Source organism: Chrysochloris asiatica, unplaced genomic scaffold (genome assembly GCF_000296735.1).
Source record: "Chrysochloris asiatica unplaced genomic scaffold, ChrAsi1.0 scaffold00005, whole genome shotgun sequence".
Taxonomy (NCBI): Eukaryota; Metazoa; Chordata; class Mammalia; order Afrosoricida; family Chrysochloridae; genus Chrysochloris; species Chrysochloris asiatica.
Genome location: NW_006408523.1, coordinates 39,725,425 through 39,741,634, shown reverse-complemented (window position 1 = coordinate 39,741,634; position 16,210 = coordinate 39,725,425). Strand labels below are relative to the sequence as shown.

Below are 16,210 nucleotides of genomic sequence, written 5' to 3'. Positions count from 1 at the left end.
TCATAAATTCATAAATACCCTTTGCCACATGACTTGATCGAGACTCATTGTTGTTGTTGTTATGTATCGTCCAGTCGATTTCAACCCATAGTGACCCTGTATAGGGTTTCCGAGGAGCAGCTGGTAAGCTTGAACCGCCGACCTTGCAGTTCAAACAGCTGTGTAGTCTGGCGTATTAACCTACAGTGCCACACCAGGACTCGGATCCAGACTCATAGTGACCCTGTAACATAGACTGGTGGGGTGGTTATGTACCATTGGGTCACTTCTGTCTCATAGGGTTTCCGAGTCTGTAAATCTTTATGAGTGCTTGAAAGCCTCATCTTTCCTGTACCACCACAGGTACTTTCGAACTGCTGACCATAAGATTAGCAACCGAACTTGTAACCACTACGCTATCCAAGCTCCTTATAATACAGACTAGAACTGCCAATAGGGTTTCCAAAGGCTGTAAATCTTTATGAAAGCAGGCTGTTTTATCTTTTACTGGCAGAGAAGCTTGTGGGTTTGAACACCTGAACTTTCAGTTAGCTGTTGAATGTATAACCAGTATGCCAGATACTTTACCCAAATTATACAGTAAAGTGGAAGAATGGTGATGTGAATCCATGTTTTTTTTTACAGAAGATACACTAGTACTCTTTCCATTTTACCACATTCCAACGTTTGTCCAAGAACCTAAACAAAACGAAATAAAGCAACACAAAACCCTGAGAAAAGCTATATAATATAAAGCTTGGTATTAAGTGCTGAAAAGACTAAATAGCATGTTAGAATTGGCCTTTGCATTCAAGCCACATTTGCAGAATAATGAAAACCAAGTTAAAGAAACATGCAATTAATTTAATAACAATGAAGAGATGACCACATTGTTTTGCTCAGGGGACCTTTGTGAATTGAACGGCTGAATACAAAATGAGCTTTGACCAAGTTTTTTTTTTTTTTTAATTTTTGCCCCAATCGGTCTGGATTTTGGCGACAACACTTTTTCCTGCTCCGGCATATTTTTGTTTTGGCTTCCAGACACTCGTGACTGTGAATTTACCGATGCTACATAAACAGTCTACATTCTCCAGCTGGATGTCCTGCTTTTTGAGAAATGTCTGTGGTTTTATTGCAACAAGTCCTAATGAAACTTGGTCCAATTACATAAACTTATTAAATATTATATGAATAACGTTTCCACCGCCCCGGATGTATGTTGTGATTCACTCCCTACGCGGCTGGCAATAAATAGCCCGTTCCCCCCAGACAGATAAGCTTTTGCAGATGGCTACCTCTGCTCCTCGGTTGGCTGCTGCTCCCTCAGAAAGCTGACTTGGCTCCACAGCCACAGATAATGCTGTGTAACCAGGATGCTGATGAAGAGCAAGCCTGAAACACAGCAGCAAGAGGATCATAAATCACAGGATACAAGTTCTTTACTTTTGCAGGTGTAGGAAGGAGAACCAATGTAACACCAGGAACAAAGTTTATGTGACAATTAAAAAAAAACAAAAACAAATATACCAGAGCCGACATAACCAAGAGTTATGTTATTACAGATGGTTAATAATCTTGGTAGAATTACATGGATTTCTAACTTTTCTTTAGAGATTTCTTTCAGAATATGTCTTCATTTTATTATCTTCTAGATCTTCAGTGCCATCCCATTTGTTCCTTTCAGGGTTTTTTTTTTTTTTTTGATTTCTGGAAGAAGCCAAAATTAATTTGAAATAAAGTATCATAAATAAAATTGGTAAATGAAATAGATATTTGGAGTTTTAAAAATTATTGAGATGTTACTCTAAAGTGATAAAATTCATTTTAATTTGATTTTTGGACTGGTTCTAATGACCAAGGAGTTAAATACAATGGCAGCCTCATTGTTCTATGTGGATTAATCGGTTTATAATGCCTCAGGTTGTGTCTTTTAAGACCAAAGCTCATTTTGTAGGTACACATTCTAGTTTGCCTAGTTAAATGCCAATCATACTAGCTGAATACCTCTTTTGTGTCTTTGTCAGTAAGTTGTGGATTAGTCAGAGCCTCTGTATGTCCTGCCAAATTCAGAATGTCTCTCATTTGGTTTGCTCCCTGTCCAGGGAAACTGGTAAAATCCAGTTATAATATAGGTTACCCTTTCCCTAATGGAAGAGACAAAAAGCTGTTAGGATTAGAATGATTGATTAATTGCTGGATCACCTAGTCATTTTGGTTGTCTTATTTTCTGAAATATTTAAACCATTTTATTTTTTACTTTGCTAGAATTTAACAAGATTCAAAGTTAAATTTGTTCTCTTAGATGGCATTCTCTGGTTCTCACTGAAAAGAAATTTAGAAAGACTTCTTAATGTGGCTTTCATAAAATATTGAAGAATTACTCAGATAAGCATTTTTTAAAAAGCAATGTGTATGTTTAGATGATGAAATCCCATTATCAGTGATAATAATGGCACAAGTAAGAGCAGTCTTAAGAAGAAAGAAGAAGTGGACCCAAGAGGACTAAAGAAAAAGAATTATGAAAGCTCCAGTAGAATTACAGTTCTGACTGTGCCTTAGTGTGTGGTGCACACCATACTCTGTGCTTACTACATTCCCTGGATTATCTCATTTAATTTTTGCAACTACGATATCGTTGTTGTTTTTAAGTGCCATCCAGTCAGTTCTGACTCATAGTGTGAGAAACGTTGTTGATACCCTGGATACTGCCTCAGTTCCTCTTCTTTTTGAGGTCACTGATGAGTTATCACAAGTGCTCACTGACAAATGCTCAAGAAATCCAATCTGTACTCATTTGAGCAAGAGTGAGGTTTTCTTTATTTGATTTTGCAAAATCAGATGTCCAACCCAGTAGACACAGGCAGAAGCACAGTGTGGCAGGTTTGCAAAGAAGGTATACCTTAGTCTAGAAGTCCTGCTCGACACCCTCCCCCCCAGTGAATGTGTTTCTTCCTCCCCCTCCCCAATTCATCCTGTTCACATACTCCAGGGACATAGGCTCCTGTTGCTATCTGATCTAGCAATCTCATGAGCCCTTTATTTCTGAAGATGGACCATCTTGAGAATTCCTCACAATAGTGGGGCCTCACTATATTGTGAGGAAAATTCCTCACAATAGTATAGGGCTTCCAAGGAACGGCTGGTGGGTTTGAGCCATCTATCTACCTTGTGGTTAGCAGTCCAGTACTTATCCTACAGAGCCACATTACGTACTTGTTTTTTACTACAGTTTATAGATTAGAAAGGAGCCCTGGTGGTGCTGTAGGGTAAACATTGGGCTGCTGACCACAAGGTTGACTGTTCAAACCCACCCGCCACGCCATAAAGATGTATGGTGTTGGCAACTATATATGATATAGGGTTGCTATGAGTTGGAATTGACTTGAAGGTAGTAGGTTTGGTTTTTGGTTTTATGTGCTTCAGATCACACAGCACAGGGGCAACTTGGCTTTAGACACATGCCTTTTTAACTATAAAGCCAATTTTCCTCCTATGTCTTAATTATGACCTTTGGTGGCCCTATGGGTTAGGCATTAGGTTGCTAATATGTAAAGTTGTCGATTCAAATTCACCAACCACTCTATGGAGAAAGATGAGACTGTGAGCCCCTTTAAAGGTTTACCATTTCAGAAACCCTATACAGGGTTGGAATCGACTCAGTGGCAATGAGTTTTCGTTTTTTTTTCATGCCTTAATTATAGAAGCCCTGCGGGTTCAGTAGTTAAATGTTCCACTGTGAACCAAAAGGGCAGTGGCTCAAACCCACCAGCTGCTCGGTGGGAGAAAAACCCTGCAATCTGTTTCCATAAAGATTATGGCCTTGGAAACCCTATGGGGCAGTTCTACTTTGTAATGTAGGGTTGCTGTCAGTTGGAATCAACTTGATGACAGTAGGTTTTCTTTGTTGTTGTTGTTGTTTTTAATGCTTTACTTGATGCACATTTTGTGAGGATTTTAAAAGGCGTGTTGGCCAGAGAGGAAAAAGGAAGACACTGATTTTTATCACAAACAACTGAGGAAGTGATATAAAATATAAAAGTGCAACAGCACATGAAGTAGAGGGTACCCAGCTACCTCTGAAGACCACTCTGAAAAGGATCACAGTAGGAAGTCCTGGATAGGGCAGATGGAAAATGTGGGACAAATTTTAAAATCCTAAAAAGTCCAGATCTGATAGAGACAGGTAGAGTCCCTAACATTGTGGCGCTTTTTCACCTCTCTGGCCTTGAACTGAACTCAGTGTTGTGGCTCAACTTTCAGCCAAATAATACATTACTCCTGATGGCACAGTGAGTTAAGCAGTGGGATGCTAACTGAAAGATGTTCAAACCCACCAGACGCTCCACAGGAGAAAGATAAGACAGTCTGCTTTTATAAAGATTTACAGTCTTGGAAACTTTATGGAGAAGTTTTACTTTGTCCTCTAGTAGGACATGTGTTAAAATTAACTCAGTAGGTTTAGTACCCAAGTGGATTTGTACTCAATATGCCAATTATTTCTCAAATGATTTGATTAGTACCTAAGTATGATGAATATTCTTAAGGCTGTAAATATGCAGTGTATAGAAGGATACATTGTAGAATTAGCATTTTGTTGTTAAGTGTGGTCAAGTTGGTTCCGATGTATATCGACCCTGTATAAGGTTTCCAAGGAGGAATTGGTGAGCTTGAACCACTGACCTTGTGGTTCAAACCGACTCTGCAGTACAGCACATTAACCAAGTAGTGCTATTTATTTATTTTTAATTTTTTTTGGTAAAGTAAAAAATAATACCAGAGAGGTACACACTACTTAGAATCATCAACCATATATGATCAAAAGGGTAGCATTTGCCCAGGTATAAAATTCAGAAGGCAGGAAGGGGTAGGAAAGAAGGAATGAGAAATGGGAAACACAGGGCGGAAGTGGGAAGAGTGCTGTTACGTTATGAGGGTTCCAATCAATGTCACAGAACAAAATGAGTGTGAATTGTCGAATGGAAAACCAATTTACTATGTATACTTTCACTCGAATCACTATAAAAAGTTTAAAAAAACACAAGCAATAGTAAGTAGGTTTGTACCACTGGTCAATTAATGAAAAAGATGAAATTGGCCAGCCAGAGATAATAATTCAGTGAGAGAGGTTCCTTACTGAAGAATAAAAGTATTTGATAATCATCACTTTGCATAATCTAAAATATGTGAGGGGAGGTAATCTTTACACAACATTATAACACGTTAATGTTCCCATTCATTATGTCGTTTTGGCTTTCTGATGCAAAATTTGCTGTATAGTGTTTACCGCTGAGATCTTTTTTCCAGATCAAAAAAGAGAAAAAGATGGAGTAGCAAGGATTATTTTGGTATGTGCTTTGCTCCTCTCTGAGGCAGAAATGTTTGCTTTTCTACGGTAAGGTTACTGGGAGACTAGCTCTACACATAGAATTTCAAATATAGACTTTGTACTCTATGTCTCTTGGTTAATTTACATATTCCTGCTGTATCACCTGTTTGCTTTGCAGAGAACATACATTCAAATACAGCAGAAGTTTGCTGTTGCTCAATGTCAGGGGCTGAGATTTTCAGAAGAGATGGAAAACTAGACCCAAGTGAGAAGATTTCGTGTAAGTCTCTTTTCCTCTCTCTCTTTTCCCTAAACAGATCTTGAAAACATCAAGAAGGATTCTTTGTTTTGTGTTATCTCTCATGGCAACATTGTTTGCCTTCATTCCATTCTTTTCTACTTTTAAGTTGTAGGGAAGGGACATATTTTCTAGTGTCTTGTCAAGCTTCATTGTGAACTTGCTTGTTTATAATTCTCAGTCTCCCTCACACATTACGAGCTTTCCATGAGCTTGTTCAAAACTGTACACTCAGTTCATAGCCAAGTGGTTGACATTCATGGGCTACTTGTAGAGTGAATGAGTGTTAATTGAGTGGTTGGCTTCAATGATTTCTTTACAGGATCACAAATATTTTCCCATGAATATTCAACCAGAGCATTTTGTCATGAATGTGATACCATATTTGTGTAATATAATAGCATATACAAAGGGACTAAAAAATCTGAGAAATTAGGGCAGGAAAGGGACTCCCACCTATACAAAAAGAGCTATCATCCCTTCCTCCCTCCACCTGCCCCCACCCCCCAAACACACTGCTCTGGTTACAAAGAGATTGAATCTTCTCCAGCTCAGATTTCCCTCTGCAGCTGCTCGCCCATGGGGACTTTAAAAGCTTCCAAGTCTGAACAGCCAAAGCTGAGGGACTGTTGCCCATTGGGGAGACTGAGGGGGAATGTTGATTGGGACCACAAATAACACTAGAATTTATTTAGTTTTTTGCATTATAATCCAGACACCGCATGCATCCGTAGAAATTTAAATGGAGAGACCAATACAGAGAAATGTCTACTTTTTTCTTTTTGAATTAGAAGATAAGCCATATTGAAAACAAAACACATTGTTAGCTATTTATTTCTAAAAAAAAATTAGACTTTTCTTCAACATATTTCTCCCTTCATTTAAGAAATTATTTTATTTTAATTTATTTTTTTAGGAAGAAAAAGAAGGAATATGGAAAACATAGAAAACTCTTTTGTTTTAACTTTTAATCTTACTTGGGATAATATGAAGTATTTGTCTATTTATAGTAAAACACTGATATTTACAAGTTAGCATAATTTACATAGTTTTTTCCTCAAAACTATTATAATACTAATGAATTCAATTCAATGGATATTTATTGAACACTCCATGGTAACCAAATTAAGTATATGATTTGTTTTAATACAGCAAGTATTTAAATGAAACAGAATGGGATTGTTCAAGTCATACATACAAAAGATGAGCACAACAAAAAATCTAAGCAGAAAACAGAGCGTTTTATAAAAATATTTTTTATTTTTGTCTTTTATTCAACATTCATAATTGCCTTCTTTCTTCCAAAGTCTCCTGACTGAGTCCTTGAACTACCAATCCTAAGGGCCTGAGATATTTAGAAAGTAACTTAGAGTAACATTTCAAATAGAGTATGAACCATCCATTTCCTTAGGTAAACGGTTGTTCCTCTGCTGTCAATTCCATTGATGAGCTTTTGCATCTAGATAAATTCAAAAGTCTTAAGAGCTTTTTATTAATGATCTTCCAAAACCAAAATAAGTATGCCTTGTATGTTATAATGGTAGTTTCCTAAAGACTTCTTAAGAAAGTGAAATGATTGTAAAGAACACTGAGGAAATACTTTTCCATGCCTAAAACACGAAAACCGAGCAACAAATAATAAACATTCTTCATTTTGTAAAGGAGTCTCGGTGTGGCCTTGCTAGACCAGGTCCTGCTCACCACTAGGTCAGTGGTTTATACCCACCTGTCGCCCTTTGGAAAACTTATACATGGTTGCTATGAGCTGGACTTGACTCCACAACACTTAACAATAACAATATTTTGGAACAGTGGGCAAAAACTACAGATAGTAAAAGTTCAGTATAATAACACTAATTTGGGATTTATAATTTCCATTTATTTACGTGTTTGATTAGTAATTAGTCCAATGATTAAAAAAAAAAAGGAAAGAAACAACTTTGTCTAAGGAGCTCTAGTGGTGCAATGGTTTAGTGTTCTGCTACCAACCTGAAGGTTTGCAGTTCAAACTTAACCAACCATAGGGGAGAAAAGCCTCGTTATCAGCTTCTGGAAAGATTGTTGTTGTTGTTGTTGTTGTTGTTGTTAGGTGCCATCGAGTTGGTACCAACTCATAGCGACCTTATGCACAGTAGAACAAAACACTGCCCGATCCTGGGCCAACCTCACTACTGTTGCCACACTTGAGTCCATCGATGCTGCCACTTGGTCAATCCATCTCACTGGGGGTCTTTCTCTTTTTCTCTGACCCTCCACCTTACAAACATGATTTCTTTCTCCAGTGACTGGTCCCTCCTGACAGTATGTCTGAAGCATGGCAGACAAAGTCTGGCCATCTTGGCCTCGAAGGAGCACTCTGGCTGCACTTCTTCCAAAATGAATCTATTGGTTCTTTTGGCAGCCCATGGCACTTTCAATATTCTCCTCCAACACCATAACTCAAAAGCATCAATTCTTCTACGATCTTCCTTATTCACTGTCCAGTTTTCACATGCATATGAGGTTATTGAAAATACCATGGCTTGGGTCAGGTGCACCTTAGTCGTCAAGCTGACATCTTTGCTCTTCAACACTTTAACAAGGTCTTGTGCAGCAGATTTGCCTAATGCATTATGTTGTTTGATTTCTTGACTGCTGCTTCTGTGAGTGTTGATAGTGGATCCAAGAAGAATGAAGTCCTTGACAACTTCAATCTTTTCTCCATTGATAAGAATGTTGTTTATTGCTCCAGTGGTGAGGAGTTTTGTTTTTTTTTACATTGAGATGTAATCCACCAAGAAAATCATATGGGGCAGGTCTAGTCTCACCCGACAACAGCTTTATACAGATGCATATTACTATTGTGAAATTTTGGGAGCTTATGCTTGCACTTCTGGAGTGGTGCTGTAGGATCAGCACTGGACTGTGAACCAAAGGTCAGCAGTTCAAATCCACAACCTGCTCCTCAAAAACCCTTTGTAGGATCACTGTGGGTTGGAACCAACTCAATGGCACTAAACAATTGAACAACAACAACATATTTAAATATCCCCAATATGAACGCAGAATCAAATAATTGCTTATGCTTTAAAGACTGTCTTATTTTGCTACTTTTGTTTACCCTTGCTGTGTTAACCTGGGTGGATTAAACAACGTCAAAGAGAAATAGGAACTCTTAGACCTGTGGCTACATGGCTGATACCAGATTATATAGAGTGACAAGCAACACAGTAGATTGTTGTTTTTGCTGTTAGGTGTCATCGAATTGGTTTTGACAATATTGATCCTATGTACAACAGAATGAAACACTGCCCAGTCCTGTGCCGTGCTGTCAACTGCTGATACACCAGAGCCCATTGTTGCTGCCACTGTGTCAGTCTGTCTCATTGAGGTTTGTCTCTTATTTGCTGGTCCTCCAATTTACCAAGCATGATGTCCTTCTTCAGGCACTGGTCCCTGAGGATATGTCCAAAGTATGAGAGGCAAAGTCTCATCATCCTGGTTTCTAAGGAGCATTCTGGTGGGCGTCTTTCAACACAGATTTGTTTGTTCTTCTGAAAGTTCATGGTACTTTTAATATTCTCCTCCAGCACCATAACTCAAATGCATCAATTATTTTACGGTCTTCCTTATTCATTGTCCAACTTTCACATGCATTATTGTTGCTGTCAACTGCCATTGAGTCAGTTGTGACGCATAGTGACCCTGTATAGGGCTTCCAAGGAGCGGTTGGTGAGTTTAAACCACCAACCTTGCAGTTCAAACCGACCTTGCAGTCTAGTGCATTAACTCACAGCACCACACCAGGACTCCTTCATGTGCATATGAGGTTACACATTACATGCATGTGAGGCAACATTCCATATCATTGCTTTAATCAGGCACATTTTAGTCCTCAAATTGACATCTATCTTTGTTCTTGAATATTTTAAAGAGGTCTTGTGCAGCAGATTTGCCCAATGCAATAAAAAGTCTTGATTTCTCGACTGCTGCTTCCATGAGAGTTGATAGTGGATCAAAGCAAAATGAAGTCTTTGACAACTTTAATCTTTTCTCCATTTATCATGATGTTATTTATTGGTACATTGGTGAGGATTTTTGTTTTCTTTATACTTATGTGCAACCCATACCATAAACTGCGGTCTTTTGTGTTCACCAGTATTTTAAGTACTCTTCACTTTCAGTATACAAGGTTGTATTATCTATATATGCCAGGCTGTTAATGAGCCTTCCTCTAATTTTGGTGCCATGTTTTTCTTCATATAATCCAGTTTCTCGTATTATTTGCTCCGTGTACAGTTTGAATGAGTATGGTGGAAGAATACAACTCTGGTGCACACCTTTCCTGATTTTAGACCACTTAGTGTTCCCTTGTTTTGTTGGAAGGACTGCCTCTTGATCTATACATAGATTCCTCACGAGCACAATTAAGTGTTCCAGAGTACTTATACTTTGCAATGTTGTCCATAGCTTGTCAGGATCCACCCAGCCAAATGCCTTTGCATAGCCAATAAAGCACATTTAAACGTCTTCCTGGCACTCTTTGCTTTCAACCAAGATTCATCTGACGTCAGCAACTATATCCCTCATTCCATGTCTTTGTCTGAATCCATCTTGAACTTCTGGCAGTTTTCTGTCAATGTATTGTTGCAGCTGTTTTTTGAATTATCTTTAGCAAATTATTTTTAGCAAAAGCCACTCATTGTCTGTCAGTTTGTCATACTGTGGTGATTTCATGTTGCTGTGATGCTAGAAGCTATGCCGCTGGTATTTTGAGTGCTACCAGGGTCACTCTTGATGGAAAGGTTTCAGTTGAGCTTCCAACTAAGACAGACTTGGAAGAAGGAGAGCAGACGACTTCCGAATCTTTAGCCACTGAAAACCTTACAAGTTACGATGAAACACAGTAGATTAACAGATCAGAAAATGGTGCTTTTGTGGCTGAAATGAGTTTGGTTGGAGGAGAATGATTGGGCTAAACTTTGAATACTTCCTTCTGTTGTTTTCAATGTATCAAATATGCCAAAGGACACATATGTATGCTATCTTCTCTGTTTATTAGCATAATGTTATTTAATGAAATTTGCTAGTTCTCAAGGCATACTTTTTAGTAATAAAATGAAAGAAAAGCTGGCTTTTCACTTAAGAAATTAAATAGGGTGGAAAGAGCAACTGCTTACATATTGTGACTTGAAGACCACTGAATTCAATTAAAATATATTGTTATTATGGAACATTAGATGGAGGTCCTTTATGGTTGAGGTGCTGAGACCGCCGGAGATAAGGGTCACAGGAATGGAAACTTGTGATGGTGTGACGGAGATTTAATTAGATGGTGCTGTAAGAGAGCAGTGGTGATTCAGTGTAGATTTCCTCCTTCCATGCTGGCACTCGGGTTGGACTGCTGGCCAGTTTAACTCATGCGCAACCACCACTTGTTTGTTAGTGGAGGCTTATGTGTTGCTATGGTACTGAACAGATTTTAGTAGAGTTTCCAGGAAGACCGACTAGGAAGAAAGGCTGAAAATCAGCTGATGAAAACCTTACGGGTCATAAAAATCGAATCCCCTTGTGTGTGGGCTTGACATGAGTTGTGGACGATATGTTGTCAGGTAACAACATTAGAGAAGACAAGTTTGAATGGAATCTGATCATGAAAGGCGGTTGGCAACATGTAAGGATAAAGGTCTGTCAGGCGGACTTCACAAAGGGCAGCACATGCTACAGTGGACTCTGGAGGTCTGGGGGGAGACTGCTTAGCTGTAGAAATTTTTTACTCAGACAAGATATGTACTGCAGGTTAGACTCTGGAAACTAGAACTTATCTTGGTTTTGATACCTATGTAACATGATCCTTTGAACTAGTAACATTTTATTTTTATTTTTAATATGATGTGCTTGTGTATTTTATCACAAGATAAAATGACACTATTTTTTTAAAAAAATGAAGTTTTGAAAATATATCACATAAAACCCAAACAAAACCAGATTGGTTTAGTAAATGGATATTTGCTGTTAGTGAACTGGTTTTGGAATCCAGTTCAATTTCCTTGGTAATCACATAATTGTGGTCCACTTTAAGTTCGGCTGGGTCACAGTGCCATGCAGCCCCCAGCCCCATGAAACCCTTCTCTGCCAGATCTGCTCCTCATCTTCCTGTCTTGTGCAGGGGACTCTTGGCACATATAAGCAAATGGGGACTTATAAATCTCTTTTCTCTCTCTGTTTTGCTCTTTGTCTCTCTCTCACTTTAGTTCCTAATCGATACATCCAGAAGCTTCCATTATCACATTAAACTCTCACACCAAAACACTGCCGGGTACAAGTAGTCATGTAGGAAATATTAATTTTATTTTACAACAGATTATTTTTTATGTAGAAGTAGATGGTGTATTTTCCTCTGAGTAATCCAGTCAGTCCTATCCCTGAAAACTCATTTTCCTTTTCATTTACTGAACAAACATTGATTGGGCAAGTATAGTGCAGCAAGCTTTGTGCTAGGCACGGAAGCTGTCGACATGAAAGACCCTTTCTGTGCTCATGGAAACCATAATCAAGTGATAAATATAGACAATAAACTGGAAATCACAATTTAGTATGGTAAATTCTATGCCAACTGCATGCGCAGGGTGCTTTATGAATACAAGGGAGAATCATATAACTGAGCTGAAGGAGTAAGAGGATTAGAATAGGAAGAGAAAATAAATAGAGTTCTTCATGCTGAAGAATATTTATTTAAGATGGAGAAGCCTAAAAGGATATTTTAGGTCAATAGTAGAGCATCAACAAAGGCATAGAGGCAAGTGAGCTGAGGGAAAACTCTCACCTATTTCTAAAGCATTGGTGGAGCATGGGAGTGGGGGATGATGCACTAGAGAGGAGTCCTCATTGTTGGTCTTTCATGCCATATAAAGGAGTTTGACCCGAATGTAATAGGGATGTATATAGATGGGCACTGACATATCTTAGCAGGTGAATGAGGAGATATTTGTGTTTATATTATAAGGGTCACTCAGGTAACATTGTGTAGCATGAGTTGGGTAAATTTTGGGAAAAGTTTTTTTTTTTAATTTAATTAATTAATTAATTTTTAAGTTTTTATTGCAGATTATGTGATAATTTACATGTTAGACCATTAATTTTACATTCATCCTATCGTATTTCATTTCATTGCAATGATTACAAACTCCACTCCATGCATCATCAAACAACCAAAGGGTACACTCTGCAAGCCTGCCCCCTGGCCTTCAGCACACTACCCCTCTCCCTCCCTGAGTCCAGAGTCCCCAGCCACTTTGACAAGACCAGCCAAGACATCTGTAGTGATCCAGTTGATATGTGAAAACTTTCTAAGTTTAACTATTAGCAAACAAAGCGCTATGTGCAAGAGATGCTTAGGAAGTACATTCTACAGAATTTGATGGCTCATAATATTGTGGGAAAGATGGTGGAGCCAGAGATAATTTCCAGATTTCCATTTACTTTGTTGTTGTTGTTGTTGTTAGGTGCCATCCAATCAGTTCCTACTCATAGGGACCTTATGTACACAGAAATGAAACACTGCCTGGTCCTGCACCAACCTCAAAATTGTTGTGCCAATCATATTGTTGGGGTCTTCCTCTTTTTCATTGATCCTTCCCTTTACCAAGCATGATGTCCTTCTCCAGGGATTGATCGCTCCTGATAATATGTCCAAAGTATGAGATACTAAGTTTCACCATCCTGGACTCTAAGAAGCATTTTGGTTGTACTTCCAACAGATTTCTTTGTTCTTCTGGTAGTACTTGGCACTTTAAATATTCTTCTTCAACATCAGAACTCAAATGCATCAATTCTTTTATGTCGTTGTTGTTGTTAAGTGACATCGAGAAGGTTCTGACCCATAGCAACCCTGTATAGAGGAGCAGCTGGTGAGCTTGAGCTACCGACCTTGCAGTTCAAACCAGCTTTGCAGTGCAATGCATTAACCCACAGTGCCACACCAGGACTCTATGGTCTTCCTTATTTATTGTCCAACTTTCATATGCATATGAAGCTCTTGAAAATACCATGGCTTGGGCCAGGCTCACCTTAGCCCTTAAACTGGTATCTTTGCTCTTGAATACCTTATAGAACTCTTGTGCAGCACATTTGTCTAATGCAATACATTGTTTTATTTCTTTACTGCTGTTTCCATGAGTATTGATAGTTGATCCCAGCAAAATGAAGTCTTCGAAAACTTAAATCTTCTCTCCATTTATCATGATGTTATTTATTAGTCACATAATGAGGATTTTTGTTTTCTTTACATTGAAGTGTAACTCATACCAAAGGCTGTGGTCTTTGATGTTCACCAGTAAGTATTTTAAGTCCTCTTTACTTTCAGTAAACAAGGTTGTGTCATCTGCATATGGCAGGTTGTTAATGAATCTTCCTCCAACCCTGATGTCACGTTCTTCTTTATATAACCCAGTTTCTTGGACTATTTGCTCAGCATAAAGTTTGAAGAAGTATGTGAAAGAATATTACCCTGAGGCACACCTTTCCAGATTTTAAACCATTCAGTGTCCTTTGTTCTGTTTGAACAACTGCCTCCTGATCTATGCACAGGTTCCTCATGGGCACAATTAAGTGTTCTGGAATACTCAATCTCTGCATTGTTGTCCATAGTTTATCATGATCCTTCCAGTTGAAAACTTTTGTATAGTCAATAAAGCACAGGGAAACATCTTTCTGGTATTCTTTGCTTTCAGCCAAGATCCATCTGTGTCAGCACTACTATTTCATTCCAAAGCTTCGACAAGCTGACTTGAACCTCTGTCAACATCATTTACTAAGGTAAGAATAAAGAAGAGGATTTGGGCAGCAAAACATGAAGTCTATGGGGCATATGTGGAGATGTCCAGGAGGCAGTCTATGTGAGGGTCAGGAGTTACATGAGTCTGGGAGAGAAGGGAGGCTCTTTGTAGAGAGGTAGTATTTACAGCCACAGTTGTGCTTGGAGCACCTGAAAGAGTAATGATGAGAAAGAAGTAACAGCATGCACATAGACCTCAGGTTACCTATTGGGCGACAATTCACCTGGAAGAGAGTCTTAGTGGTTTGTATGAATATTTTGAGCTCCCTTTGAATAAAAAAAAAACAAAAAACACAAACATACTTCTACTTGTTATTGAAATGAATTCTCATATTTTTCATTATACTTATGTGACTATACTCTGTTTCTTTGTAGTGATGTGACCAGGTGATTTATACTTACAAAGCTGTTTGAACTGCAGTGTCTGTGGTTCAAGCTCACCAGCTTCTCTTAGGAAACCCTATACAGGGTCACTATGGGTCGGAACTGACTCGACTGTACTTAACAACAACAATATATATATACATATATCTTAAGAATTTGAAATAGACTTTATTTTTAAAAAATAGTTTTAAGTTTATAGAAAAGTATAGGGAGTATTCATTATACTCCCTCTTATCTCAGCTAACATGTTGTTATTGTTGTTAGGTGTCATTGAGTCAATTTTGACTTACAGCAACCCTGTATAAGATTTACAAGGAGCGGCTGGTGAGTTTGAACCATTGAACTTGTGGTTCAAACAGATCTTGTGTTCTACTGCTGTATCCCATAGTGCCACACCAGGTAAACATGTGTTTAAATTGATGAGCAAATATTGATGTTTAACAACAGCAACTCATTTTATTAATGAAAGCCCATAGTTTACATTTACATCTTTGTGTTATGAATTTCTATTGGTTTTGACAAATGTATAATGCCATGTGTCCACTGTATAGTATCATACAGAACAGTTGCACTGTCCTAAAAATGCTCTACCTATTCTTTCATCCTGGTGTGGTGCTACAGGATAATGTGTGGGACTACCAGGTCAGTTTGAACGACAAGGTTGGCAGTTCAAATCCAACAGTTGCTCCTTTGAAACCCTATACTAGGTCGCTATGGGTTGGAACTGACTTGACAGCAATTAACAACAACAACAACAACAACAATTTTTTCATCCATTCTCTCCCTAATCTCCTGACAATTATATTTTTCACTTTCTCTATAGTTTCTTCCTTTTCAGAATGTTATATGATTGGACTGATAAAGTATGTACTTTTATTTAGATCAGCTGTTCTCACTTAGCAATATGCATTTAAGATTCCGTGATGTCTTTTTTTGTGGTTTGAGAGTTCATTTTCTTTTTATTGTGATTGATAATCTATTGTCTGGATGTACCACAGTTTGCTGATTCATTCACACATTGAATGACAGCTTAGTTGCTTCCAATCTAACATTTACTTTAAAACTTATCTTTAGGAATTACTGTTTCCCTTTTAATATCAATCTTCTGAAGCATGTTTTGTCTACACCTATTAACATGTAAGCATTGTAATTTACTAAGGACCCAGGTTAATGCTTAATGCAGTGAAAGTCATGGTTCCTGGCATCTGTATATCCCAGTTGTAGTAAGCACATTGTACCTCAGTGTAAAGAAAATGAAAATCCTTACAAACAAACCAATAAATAACATCATGATAAATGAGGGAAAGATTGAGATCACCAACGACTTCAATTTTGCTCCACCATCAAATCTCACTGAAATAGAAGTCAAGAAATTAAATGACATACTGAGTTAGACAAATCTGCT

At 38.1% G+C, this 16,210-nt stretch overlaps 1 pseudogene; it reads left to right on the top strand.

The window, feature by feature from the left end:
• LOC102815238 overlaps positions 1–16,210 on the top strand; it is a 144,912-nt pseudogene that overhangs the window by 27,254 nt on the left and 101,448 nt on the right.